This window comes from Callospermophilus lateralis, chromosome 1, assembly GCF_048772815.1.
Source record: "Callospermophilus lateralis isolate mCalLat2 chromosome 1, mCalLat2.hap1, whole genome shotgun sequence".
In the NCBI taxonomy this organism is placed as follows: domain Eukaryota; kingdom Metazoa; phylum Chordata; class Mammalia; order Rodentia; family Sciuridae; genus Callospermophilus; species Callospermophilus lateralis.
The window spans coordinates 151,440,585-151,453,968 of NC_135305.1; the positions used below are offsets into that span (position 1 = coordinate 151,440,585).

At 61.1% G+C, this 13,384-nt stretch overlaps 1 pseudogene; it reads left to right on the plus strand.

Moving 5' to 3' along the window:
* Positions 1-12,835, plus strand: part of LOC143642078 (putative RNA-binding protein 19) — a 37,979-nt pseudogene extending 25,144 nt beyond the window's left edge.
* Positions 12,836-13,384: the final 549 nt, after the last annotated feature.

The following is a 13,384-nucleotide window of genomic DNA, read 5'->3' on the forward strand; positions in this document are numbered from 1 at the left end:
CAGGTTGCTCCCTCTCCCTCCCAAGCACATTTTTTTCTTTTTCTTTTTATACCAAGGATTGAGCCCAGGGGTGTTTACCCACTGAACCACGTCCCCAGCCCTTTTTTATATTTTATTTTGAGACAGGGTCTCACTAAGTTGCTTAAGGCCTCACCAAGTTGTAGAGGCTGATCTCGAACTTGCTAACCTCAAACTTGCTATCCTCCTGCCTCAGCCTCCCAAGCCGCTGGGATTACAGGTGTGCATCACCGCGCCTGGCTGCTTTTTTTTTTTCCCCTGGGTATAATTAATCTTTGAGGCTTGAATGCAGTATGAAATTTTAAAGGAGTCCCAAAGGGTGTAAGTTGACAAGTCTCCCTCCCACCCTGCCCTGTAGCTACCCAGGGGCCTTCTACTGAGGTGGCTGTTAGCAGTGGCTGTCTCAACCTTTTTTAGGAAACCCCTGGCACACAGGTCACCTCTGAACGGCAACACGAACGCTCTTGGCTTTGCGACCCGCTGACTTCCCCTGGAACTGCCCTGTGCTAGCAGTTCTTCCCCTTGTCACAGTCCGCATTTCATCCTCTGATTAGAGAAAGCGCACAGGGCACCTGGAACCCACCGCAGGTCAAGGCGACAGAGATGTGGCCTTTGCCTCTCAGCCTGGGCCCCAGTGTTTTCCTCAGGCACCCAGAGCACTTGGGGTTCTGGGCTGCGCGTCTCCTGGCTCCTCTGCCCTGCCGAGCACCCATCTTCTCGACCCTGGAGCGCACCATCTGCACATGGGACTGAGTCCCTTTCAGCTGTGTCCTGTGACAGGGACCCACAGTGTTGGCACCTTTGCCTCTGCAGTTCCACCATGTCCCCCTGTATCTCAAGTGGGCTCCAGTTGGCGTCTTCTCCAGCACAGCCCCACAGGGGAAAGAGCCCAGGAAGCATCTGCGGAAAAAAAACCATGGTGGAGCCAGAAACCGGCAAGAAGAGGTCAATGTCTTGGGCAGGCGGGCGAGGGGTGGGCAGAGAGCCAGGAGCTGTTCAGGAGACCACTGCTTTACAGCTTTGTTAATCCGCAGACCAGCGGGTCTGGGTCTCTGATTATGCAGGTGTTAAAACATCCCTGAAAAACAGCATCAGAGCCGGGTGATGAGGCCCACGCCTGTCACCCCAGCAGCTCAGGAGGCTGAGGCAGGAGGATCCTGAGTTCAAAGGCAGCCTCAGTGAGACCCTGTCTCTAAATACAATACAAAATAGGGCTGGGCTGGGGCTCAGTGGTGAAGCACCCCTGATTGCAGTTCCTGGTACCAAAAAAAAAAAGAGATCAGAATTACGAGTGCAACGTAATGTAGCATATTTTTAGTTTGTCAGCTAACGGTTAAGGGGAGAAAACCTAGATCTCTTCATACCCAGAAGAGCCCATGAAAGCCCAGAGCTCCATAGGTGGCTGAGGGGCTGGGGGGTGTGTTCTTGGAGTGGCTCAGCGCCCTCTGGTGTCCAGCGACTGCCCAGGCAGGAAAGGAAAGACCAATGTGTGTCCCCAGCCACAGGGGTGCCAGCCCCCTGGGTACCCCTCACAGTGGGGCATTTGAGGCAGGATGAGGATGTCCTTCAGGACTGTGGGGCACACTGCAGGTCATGGCTGGGCCCCGGCCCTCGCCCCGTCAGGATGCCAAAACCTGAGACCCTCCCCGTCCCCCAGCTGCCCCTAGGAGCCAGGCAGCTTCCCATGGAACCATGTAGTCTGGAGACCACGACCACGTCTTAGAATAGACACCTGGAGGGAGGTTCTGAGGACTGGGTTGTTTGACCCAGATGTTAAGATTTTACCTTCCGCCCACCCCCCACACAGGGCTTCCAGTTGCTCAGTTTACTAAGGTAAGGATTTTCCTCTTAAAGATAGACCGTCTCTTGTTTACCACCCTCGTTGTTCCTGTATATTTACAAAAAATTAAAGTGTTTTACGGTTTAAAAAAAAAAAGTAGAGGAGGTCGTCTCTGGTCAGCCAGTGTCGGTTGGATTCCGCAGCCTTCTCTGAGCACAGGCCTTCCGCCATGCCCGCGGCTCATGTCCACTCCCCGTGGGTCTTCAGGACTGGCCGTCTGTGCCGCCTGAGGTGCGTGAGGTGACCGCCCCTCGTGGCTGGCTGCTGCCTGAGTTTGTTCCCACCAGAGGGTCCACTCCACAGCAGCATCTGCCTTGCTGACCACGGCACCCTGCGGAGTGCCAGGCCCCGGGAGTGACAGAGGGCAGAGTGGCACCTGCTCCCTGCCTGCTGGACTGCCCTGCACGTCCTTCCACTCAGGAGCCACTGCTGGGGAACTGGCCGCCATGCTGGTGACGTGGGCAGTGCCATCCTCGGCCCCCGCTCTGGGACTGGGCTGGCTGCCTCCTCTCAGGCTGTTTCTGACCCTGACAGAGAGAGTGGTGCCCAGGCACCCTCCTGAGGACGCGGGAGATGCAGCCTGCTGGCCACCGACACCCCCACATGGTGGGAATACCTGTCTGTAACCGGTGGCTGCTGCCCAGGGTGACCAAGACAGGCGTGGATGACTGTCCCCAGCATCTCTCAGCTGGTCACAGGTGGTGTCAGAGGGGGGCCTTGGGGGCATACGGGCTCTAGAGCATGAACAATGGCTTCTTGGCACCCGTGTCTGGACCCTGTCAGAATGCTCCTCTGTCCCCGGTCCCCCGGTTGGTTTTGAGGTCCTGTCCCCTGTCCTCAGGTCGGTGTTGAGTGTCCTGACAGTGTCCAGCCATTGGAGGGGCTGGCTTCTGCTCACTGGCTGACAGAGGAGGCCTCAGCCTGGATCTGCTCCAGGACGTGGTGTGACGTCCACCCGCTGGGCTCACGTCACCTCCTGGGTCAGCGCCCTGAGCCTGTCTTTCTCTTCTGTCCATGTTGCCTACACAACCCCCCGTCCTGGTCCGCTGAGCTGGGCCCTCTCCCCTGCTGCTCCCTACCCTGCTCTCTGCCTGTTGTTCCAGATGTCATCTTCCCCAGGATGACAGGAGGGGGACCCGCCATGTCTTGGGCTGGGCGGGGCAGGAGGGCATCTTTGGCAGCTCTGCTCCACTCTCTGTTCTGGTCTCCAGGGGGGCGGCCATGTTATCTCCCCACCACCAAGACCTGCACCTCCAGATAAAGGGCTCTGGGTGTGTGTGTGGGGGGGGTCCTGGAAAGCTGCTCACGACTGATAACAGCCCTGCTGGAGGCCACGGGAGCCCGGAGGGGGCAGCACGCACATTCCGCGCCTGATTGTAATGAAGCCTGAGCCCTGGATCTGCCTGTGTGCCACAGTCCGCCTCTCAGCCACCGACATCCACGCCTGGCTTGGCCTCTAGAGGTGCAGCTAGCAGTGTCTCAGGCAGGTGGCCTTGAGTCTTTCGGGCCAGCTGTGGTCCTTGTGGTGTCACGGTCACTCCTGGCGTGGTGTGGGACATCAGGGATCAGCGTTTCTCAGTGATGCACAAACAGCAGCTCAAGAGCATCCTCAGGAGTAAAGGCCCTGGAGCTGAAGGCCCAGCCAGGACCATGTAGTTCAGATTGGAGACTGAGCTTCAGAGAGGCTGCTTCACTGTCCTGAGGTCACACAGCACATTAGAAGCACACCCAGCGCACAGGACTTCTGTCCCAGCACCTGAGTGTAGAGACGTGATTGGGGTCAGTCCTCTTGGGTCTGGATCCTGGCCTCACTCCTGAAGTGGGTGAGTCCTGTAGCCTGTCTGTGCCTAGGTCATGAGACATGAGTAGAAAGTTCCTGTTGGGTGGTTTGAAGGTCTGACTGGGACAGTGAGACCCTGCAGTACAGAGCCCCATGCTTGACGCACCTGCCTGCTTCGAGTGTGTGCATTGGGGTCCCCACTCCTCCTGCTCCCCGTTGCTCGCCTGCTGGATGGTACTGAGCACCTGCCTGTCTTTGTCCTCAAGATGCAGACAGAGCCACATGGAGCTGTCCCCAGCCAGGCCCCAGGGAGACAGAGAAGGGAAAGGGAAATACAGGGTGGGATGTGACTTAGAGGGTTTTTGTTGTTGTTTTGTTTTTTGTTGTTTTTTAATTATTTTGGCTTTAAGCACTGAGAGCAGTGAGGTCAGGCCTAGGGTCACTAGGCTCCATGTGTCCAGATTGACACCCGGCTTCTGCAGCAAACCCCTCAACTGCTCCGTGTCCCAGTTCTTCCTTCTATAAGTGGAGCAAGAACCAGCCTAGCTGCCGCCTCGGGAGGCCTGGGGGACTGGCCATCACTCACCCCCTCAGAGTGACCCAGGTCTCCACAGGGCAAACTTGGGGGGACAGTGTTGGGCAGGGCAGTGTGGTGGCTCAGAGTCTGCCTGGCAGCCCAGGTCCCCAGGCCCTTAGCCACCCATCTGAATGTGCCTTCGGGTCACTTGATGAGTGGGTGGCGTGGGGGCCTGGCACAGGCCAGCACACCAGGAGCAGCACCTGATGGCAGTCTGCATGCCCCCTGCTCCCCGTTCATGAGGTGGGCGCGCAGCCCATAAGGAGCTGTGCCTGAGCAGGTGGCAGGAGGGCCTGGAAGTGCAGGGGCTGCATGTTCCTCTTTCCAGGTGTTCTCCAAAGTGGGGGCCGTGAGGAGCTGCTGCGTCTACAGGAAGAAGAACACAGCAGGTACCTGTTCTCCTGGAAGGACGCGGTTCTGGGGAGACCACACCTGGGGGGGGCAGGCTTGTGCAGAACAGCCCCTCCTCTCCTGGAGACCCTGGCCGTGCTGTTGGAGAGGTCCTAGGCCCAGGCTCTGGTCAGAGCCTTCACAGGCCCTCAGGTGGTCCTGAGCTGTGTGCATGGTGGGCAGCACCCATCAGCACCCAAGGCCTCCCTTGTTCCCAGGAAATCCTCAGGCATAGCAAAAAAGGATGGATTGTGGGCTTTCCCCTCAGTTCCAAGGGAAAAGACCCCAATATGGAACTTCTAGAACATTCCACCACGTCGGTAATCCTGCACCTCCCTGGCCAGTAGGTTATGGGCAGGCATAGGCCTCTTGGCCCCTCTGTTAGCCCTGGACCTTGTCCTGACGCTGTTGGCCTCTGCCCGAGTGTTGTCCAGCCCTGAGGCTTCAGAGCATGAGCAGGGACGGTCCTTTGTCCTTTTCACAGCCATGCAGTCCCATCCAGCAGCCCTTGGCCTTGCAGAATTGGTGGGGTGCAGTGTGAGTCAGCCCGATAGCGTCCTGGGTGCCTGTGCGTGTGGCCACAGTGTCTGCTGCTCCTTCATTCCCAATAGGCCCTGGGCCACCAGGCAGTGGGCACCCAGGACAGTAGACCAGAGGAGATGCGGTCCCTGTCCCCAGGCACCCACAGTAGCCGGGGAACATGTGAGCTAGTGGCTTCAGCGCAGGAGGCTGTACCAGGAGGGCCATGGCAGGACTGTGGTCTCCCAGTCAGACTGGGGCCTAGAGGCAGGGAGGCCAAGCAGCCTGGTGGCAGAGGCTGAGGCGGGAGGTGCCCTGGAAAGGGAGGAAGACTCCCATTGAGAGTGGCTTCTGTGCCTGGCAGAGGTTTGGACAGCGGCCTGGTGGGCAGCCACCGAGAGTTTTAGCAGACACTTCTGTGGCATAGAAGTTAGTGTCCCTTGCCTCCGTCTGCTCTTGCTGCTGGAGCAGAGGGCCACGCCTGGGGCCTTCATTGGCAAAGATGGCCTGCCTTAGGGTTCTGGAGGCCAGAAGCCCAAGGCCAGGCGGGGAGGGGCGGCCTGTCCAGCCCTCCTTGGCTGTGATGGCATCAAAGTGCCCACAGGGGGCTTTCCTGAGTAGGCCTGTCCTGGGTTGGATCCCCACACACCTTTTAAAGGGCACCAGTCACACTGGCTTAGGGCCCACCCCAGTGACCTCGATTGATTATTGATGCAAAGAGCTGGTCTCAAGTGAGATTCTAAGACCTGGGGTTAGGCCTCCAGTGCAAGACCCAGGGGCCCACAGCTCCTCCCCTGTCGTCCCTGTTCTTGAGCACTTCAGACCAGTTTGGGACACGAGGAAGGGCAGCTAAGTGCCACATTAGTGGTAGGAGGGTCGAGGTCTGGGGATTCCAGGAGAGGAGTTGTCCCTGAAGTGCAGCAGGTAGATCAGGCTGGACGTGCTGTTGGCTCTGTGCCTGCCACAGGGACACTGCCTGTCCCCATGGTTCTGAGCCACATTGGGGCAGTTCTTGGTGTCTGCTGCTTAAAGAGTCCAATTTAAGACCTGCCAGTTCAGCACAGGCTGCTGAGAACAGCGTGTGTGGATCAGGAAATAATGTCCCTGGGAAACACAGTTCCTCTAGGCTCCCTGGTGCCTCTAGGTGACACTTATCCAGAGGAACAGAGGCAGGCAGTGAGGGCGGAAGGACTTTCTTTGATCTCAAGCTCCGAGCCTATTTCAGGACTTAGTGTCCCCTGAACATAATTACAGGGTCCCCTCCCTGCATTGTCCTGGAGGAGTTTCCCAGACCTGGGAACCAGTCCCTTCCCTCTCCCTGCTCCCTCTCCAGGCCTCCTGGGTGGCACTGGCTGATGGTTTGAGGCAGTTCTCAGTGGCGGACAGCAGGGGTCGCTGTGAGCCTGCTCAAGGACTGAGGCTCCTCCAGGGAAGCCCCAGATTTCAGACAAAGCCACCAGCCAGCAAAGGTCACCTGCCAGGGGAGGACCTCAGGGGTGGGGGACAGTCTGGTGCTCTGCGTCAGGCTGGTTCCGCAGGCTTCCCTCCCAGGTGTAGGAAGAACCACCAGCCCCCGTGTGGCACGCTCTCGCTATTGTGTCTGTGCCCAGCGCCTTCTGTGCACCTGTCCCCCTGTGCCACACACAGCCCTGTGAGGGAGGAGCGGCCACCGTCCCTACACCCACAGGGAGACTGGAGATGAGGAGGGCAGTCCTGCCTGGGACCCCACCACCACGACGGCTGAGGGTTTCAGCTGGTCCGACCCAGAGCCAGGCTGGGAAGGCTCCTCTCTGCCACCCTTTTTCTTCCTCCCAGGTCTGGAAGGGCCTGTCATCCCCTGGTTGGTCTGAGTGGGGATGCTGTGCCTCCCCCAGTGTGTCGTTTTTACCAGGTGCCGTGTGGGGCACCACGTGCCACTGTTTCAGGCAGCCCCAGGCCCTCCACGGCCCAGAGCCTGTGGAGACTCGGGAGGGAGCCCACGCAGCAGGCTCCCTGGCCCCAAAGGCTCTCTGCACTTGACCTCGCTGTGCTCCCACCCCTGAGTAGTCTATCCTTGGTGATGCCCAGATGGGCACCAGAGGCCCTGTGGACCCTCACTTCCTTGGGGTCATTGTGGGCGGCTCAGGGACTGCTGTGGGAAGCTCAGAGTCCACACACCGTGGCGCAGGCTGGGCAGAGCGGCCCCACCCCCTGCCCGGCCACTGGCTTCCTGGGCCTCGGTTTCTCCTGGCTTCAGACCGTGCAGAGCTCATGAGGCAGGCACCGTGGTTCCCGATGGCGCAGGGGCGATCTGGTGGTCCTGCATGCTGGGCCAGGCTAGGGGACTGGGCTGTTTCCATCCTCAGGTCCCGTGGTCATCAGAGCCTGGGATTTGTCCTCAGCCCCATTTCCCAGTAGGGAAACCAGCTCCTGAGCCGAAGCCCTGTCCCCTCAGGCCTCAGGCACCTCAGACTATCACCCTGTTCCTTCCCTCACTGCATGGTCGCCCTCCCTGGAGCTGTTCAGAGGTTGAGATGAGATCAGGCATCTGGCAGGAGCAGCAGGCGGGAGGACCTGCCAACAGTGTCACCCAGGGCAGAGCCATCAGTGGCAAGACCGAGTCCTTCCCTCTTGCCTCCCTCCCTAGTCACGTCCCACCCTCCTAGCCTCCCGAGCTGCCTTGGGTCAGGCTCTACGGAACCTGCCCCCAGTTCTGCTGCCCCTGCCACCTGCTCAAAGGCACTGTGGTCACAGCTGGGGGCCCCAGACTCTGCAGGGCCCCAGTGCACAGTGGCTCCAGCAGACTCCACCCCACAGCAGGGGCAGGGCAGAAGGGGCCTCAGCCCCCAGCATGTACCCAGAGACCTACGTTGCTTCAGATTCCTAAATAAGAAAGGAGGTTTGGTCCAGACGTCTCTGTCTGGTCTGCCATGTGCCCTTCCCTAGTCTCCACCTGAAAGTCCCCCAAGCGGAGAGGCTGTAGGCTGGGGGCGTGCAGGGCAGGCTCTGGGGCCTCTGCCCTTGGGCACCAGCCCCTGTGCACAGAGCTGAAGGACTCGCTGGACAGGTCTCACTTATGCCCACGTTTCACATGATGGCCTTCCATAGCAGGGCACTTGTGGGGACGGTGCTGGGACAGAGGTGGCCAGGACTGAGGGCACTTGGGAGGCCTCGGGGTTGGGCTGGGCATGTCCCCATGCTCTCGTTCATTGTCCCTACAGCCCAGTGTGCTAGGAGCGCTGTTGGACACTAGTTCTGGCGGAGGCCCTGGCGCCAGCAAAGGTCCCTAGTGGCCTCAATCCCATGTCAGTGGCCTTCCTTAGCGTGACCTTGCTTTGAGTCCTGGTTTCTGGAAGGCAGTGGTCTCCCTCTTCTAGGAAGGAGGTTCTGGGACACAGCTGGCCCCTGGGCAGGTGACTGCACGGCCACACAGGCTGAGGTTAGGGTTCTGCTCCGGCCGTCATGGAATCCTCCGTTTTTGAACCAGGGCCTGGCCGTGCACCAGGGACCTTAGGTCCCTTGGTCACCTCTGCCTGTGGCCCTGGAAGGATCGCAGCTCCCAGCCCTGGCCGCTCCCTCTGCCCTGGGCAGTGTTTCCAGCTCTCAGGGCCTTGGTCTCCTGTCTGAAGAGGGAGGGGCAGTGTTCCTAGAGCAGGAGGCAGAGACCTGGCGTGGGCCGCCGCCTGCAGACCAGCCCCAGAACCCAGCACACGGCTTTCCGCTGGCTGCAGGTGGCCACCCCTAAGGAGCAGCTTGCTGTGGGCATCTACAAGGGGGCAGCGTTCTCAGTGGGGTCGTGGGTGCTAGAGTGTTCTCCACTGGAAGGGCCAGGTGACAGCTGCTGTCCTCCCTGTGTTCAGAGGGGCTGCGCTGCTGGGCTGAACCCACCCAGGATCCCCATGTTCTTCTTCGTCATTTTACAGATGGGGAGGCTGAGGCCTGGGGACTTTGGGCTCCCCGGTCCCCAGCTGGTCACTGTAGGACCACAGCAGGATCTTGGGTACCTGGGCTTTTCTGAACCTCTGTAGGCCCAGAATGAGTCCCTTAGCCTCAATTTCTCCTGAACTGGCCCGTCTCCCTGCCCATCCTCCTGGGAGGAGCCACAGAACACAGGGCTCTTAGGTCATGCAGCGCCCCACAGAGGCTGGGAATTGGGTCCCCAAGACCTGTGGTTCCTCTTAGGAAGCACTGTCCCAAGGCTGGAGTGGCTGGGCCCTCTGTGTTGACGCCTGACGCAGCTGCAGGGGGCACAGGTGCAGGTGCAGGTGCCAGTTGGTGTGCGTTCTGCATGTCCCACAGGCAGCCGCAGCCTGTGTCATCACCTTCCATTTCCTGGTGCCCATAACCTGCCCACGGATCCAATCTCAGAGGCTGGCGATCAGCACGGCCCTGGCCTTGAGCAGCAGCAGGGAGGGGGAGGAGGCCGCCAGCCCCGCATCCTGTCCCCTGTCCCTCTCCATGGCCAACAGTGTCAATGCAGCCGCTGAGCCCTCCTCTGCCTCCCCATGGGCAGCTCAGCGTGTCCCCACCTGAGCCCACTCACTCACCCCAGAGAACTTGAGAGCCCACCCAGTGCCAGGCGCAGATTGGGGACGCAGAGGTGCACAGGACAAAGGAGGCTGTCGTGTTGGTGGGCGGGCTGGGCAGGGTGGGCAGGGAGCTGGGCGAGGGCTCCAGGTGGGCACCTGCTGCAGCCTGGGCCAGCTCATGTGATGCCCAGAGGACATGGGGTCTCTTAGGTCACAGATGCCTGGGGGACATGTTCAGAGGGGTCTTAAGAGATTGGGGTTCCCAGAGAGAAGGTGACAGGGGCTTACGGAGACCACAGCGTGGAGAGGACAAAAGGGCCACGTCCCCTTTAGTGACGGACAGTAAGACGGGGGAGGTGGCTCAGTCAGTCCCCCTGGGCCCCTGGAAGGGCACCGAGACATTCCACCCTGGGCCAAGCACTGTGATACCACCCTTGGGGAGTCCCCAGGCCAGTGTGGAAGGAGGCCAGGGCTCTGGGGGGATGAGGCCCCTGAAGACTCAAGAGGAGGAGGAGGAAGAGTTGAGCACATGAGGTTCTTCAGGCTGCCTCTGTACAAAGAAAGCCTTAAATTGAGTGAGGCTGCCCACCAATGAGTGGTTAGACTAGCAAAAGGACTAACAGAGCAGGCAGCCCAGAGCTCAGCTTCCCTGCCCCGTTTCCTAACTGGAGGGCAAGGGAACCAGCACCCCCGCTCCGACTGCTGTGGTCTCCTGGCTCTTCTCTGGTCAGCACCAGAGTCGTGAGAAGCAGAGAGGACGTGACTTAAGTGTGACTGGAGGTCAGGTCCGTGATCTGCCACTTCCTAGCTGGACAGCCTTAGACCTCCGTCTGGTTCACTTCCCCTCTGTACACCTACTGTGGGCCGTTAAGAGGAGCAGGGCCATGGCACGCAGTAGGTGCTCCGTCAGGAGGAGTTTAGCATCAAAGCCCAAGCCAGATGTCCCCGCTTCTCCAAAGCCGCTCCTCATCATCACTCTGCACCACCCCTGGGGTCCCTGGGGTCCCTGGGGTCCCTGGGGTCCCTGGGTTCTACAGCTGTGCGCCCAGATTTAATTTTGAGCTCCTACTATGTGCCAGCCACTTCCTACGCCATTAGCCTCTGGCCTCCAGTCAGAGGAGTGGCTTTTGCTCCTCTCCTCAGCCCTGGAGTGTACTTGACTGGCCTGGGACCTGGGGAAGGGAAGAGGTAGGAGGGGAGACCGATGAGGCCTCAGGGGCTGTGTGGGGGGAGACGGAGGAGGTCCGCGGGGTTGGGGGTTGGGGGTTGGGGGGGGGAGATGGAGGAGGCCCGCGGGGGTGTGGGGGGGGACAGAGGAGGCCCGCGGGAGGGGGGGGACAGAGGATGCTGGGGAGGCCTGGGACAGAGGCCGCCTGCCCTTCCCTCTCCTCATGTTGCCTTCCCTCTCCCCTCCTTCCCTCCCCATGTCCCCTGCCTTGCCTCCCCTGCTCCTCCCTGTGCATGTCCCATCTGTCTATGTCCTCCTGCACCTGCGTCTCCCCGCCCCCGCGTCCTCCTCTCCTGCATCTGGGCTCCCACAGAGCCCCCGAAGAAGAAGCGGTCTGTGGTGTTGGACGGGATCCTGGAGCAGCTGGAGGACAGTGACCGTGACGTCGGAGCAGACACTTCAGCTGTGAGCTGGCACAGAGGTAGGTGGTCAGGGGCTGGGATGGGACAGTGTCCCCACCCCTGTGCGCCCAACCTCACAGGTCCAGGGTGGAGGGGGATGAAGCCTCGGGCCAGGGCCTGATGCCCACACCTGGGCATCCTGGTGGCAGGTGCCTCGCGGGTGACACTGAGCCCACACCTGCACTGTGCCCTGGGAGCAGGGGCGGGAGCAGCCATGCAGGGGTCACAGCCACACGAAGCTAGGACTCTGCACCCCCAGCTCAGTTGGGAGGTCCCCACCCAGTTTCCTTGCCCCCCTGACCCCTATGCCACCTCGTTCCCTGGTGGCGGCCCATGAAAGGGTCACCCATGGGGTGAACAGGTAGGAGCCTCTGTCCTTTCTCCCGCCAGGGCTGCCGTACAAGAATTCCCACCTATGTCCATTCAGTGAGTGATTAGACTAGCAGAAGGACTAACAAAGCAGGCAGCCCAGAGATGTCCACATCAGTGGGATCAGAAACCCTGGATTCTTCCAGGGACACCTCCGAGCAGCTACTGAGGCCTCGGGCTCCAAGCCAAGCCTGTCACCAATGCAAGCAGCGTCCACTCCCAAGCAGGGCTGTGGACACATCACAAACCTCACTCCTGGCCAGAAGAGACCCCAGGCTTTGCCCAGAGCCGGGCACCTGCGTGTAGCACGTCCGCTCCTGCTGCAGCCTGAGGGGAGCTCCCATGGCGGGGCTGCACCAGCGCTGGCCAGCGGGCGAGACGCTGCCCAGCAGAAACGGCCAGGCCGCAGCCTGCACCTGAGACCCAGCAGCCACCCCGGCCCATCGACCACAGGCCCGGCCACCCTAGAGCCGCAGTCGTTGCTCTGTCATTGGGGGTGACCACAGTCAGTGAGCCGAGGAGTAAAGCTCAGGATGTTCCCGCGCTTCCATCTGCTTCCTAATCGGGGCCGCTGGGCGGGGACCCGGGTCTCGTCAGCTCGCTCTGTACGTTTGTGGGGACGAAGTTCCGATCCTTGTCCAGTGTCCAAGGTGGCTGGGTCCTGAGGAGGGCTCCCCAGTGCTCAGCTCGCTTCCCGGGCGTGGGTGCCGCTCAGTGGCCTGGCTTGGCCCTGGGCGCAGTGGGGACACTGGACCCAGGGCGGCTCCTGCCCAGCGCCATCGCCCCCTCGTCCCCTCCTTGCTGCTGAAGCAGGATGATGGGGATGGCAGCCCCATCGTGGAGGCCACAGAGCACAGGGTGCCTGTCCGGGGTCCCAGTACGAGCGAGGGCTGCTGGCAGGACGCAGGCCAGGCCTGAGTGACCCCGAGACAGGAGCAGAACAAGGAGAGCCCGGCCCCGACCAGGCCTGCACAGAGCCATGGGGGCAGTGGGCATGCTGGACACTGACCTTGGCCTGGCCCAGGCCCTGCCTCCTGGCCTCACTTTGCCAGTGGGGACAGACCCCTAGATAAACAGGAAGTCACTCCCCACGGAGGCCCCAGACTGCCCAGCCCCGGCCTTCCATCACCCACGCAGACCCCCCGCTGCAGGCGGCCAGCATGACCTGCTGGCACTGCGCTCTGGACCAGGCCGACCCAGACTGACCCCCCTGGCCTCCCCACATGAGTGAGGTCACCTCCTGCCCAGGCCCAGGCCCTGCCTGGGGTCCCCGTCCACCCTCGTCGTTCCTGTTCCTCCTGAGCCCATCTAGATGCCACCAGCACGGATAGCCCTCCCAGCCCAGCCTCAGCCCCGCCTCTGTCCCCGGGCCTGGTTCCCGAACCACAGCTCTCTGTGCAGGGGACAGCCTGGAGTCTGAACAGGGGACAGCCTGGAGTCTGAACAGGGGCCTGAGTGACCCTGGGCCCGGGCCCTGAAACACATGCTCCAGCAGTTAGGAAGCCCTGGACGGTTGTGGCTGTTGTCACCATTGCTGGGGTCACTGGAATGGAGTCGTGGAGCCAATGTGAGGGGGAGCTGGGCTGGGGTCCCCCTGCCCAGAGGAGCAGCTTCCTCGCTTTGGACGCGGTGCCGTTTGTTGGGGAGTCTCAGCCGTGTGGCAGGAGGGGTCAGTACTCCTGTCCCTGGGAGCAGGCCGAGGAGTCTCCGCCGGGTCACCACGCCCCAGCTCTGGGCTCGGGGCCAGCAGCAGA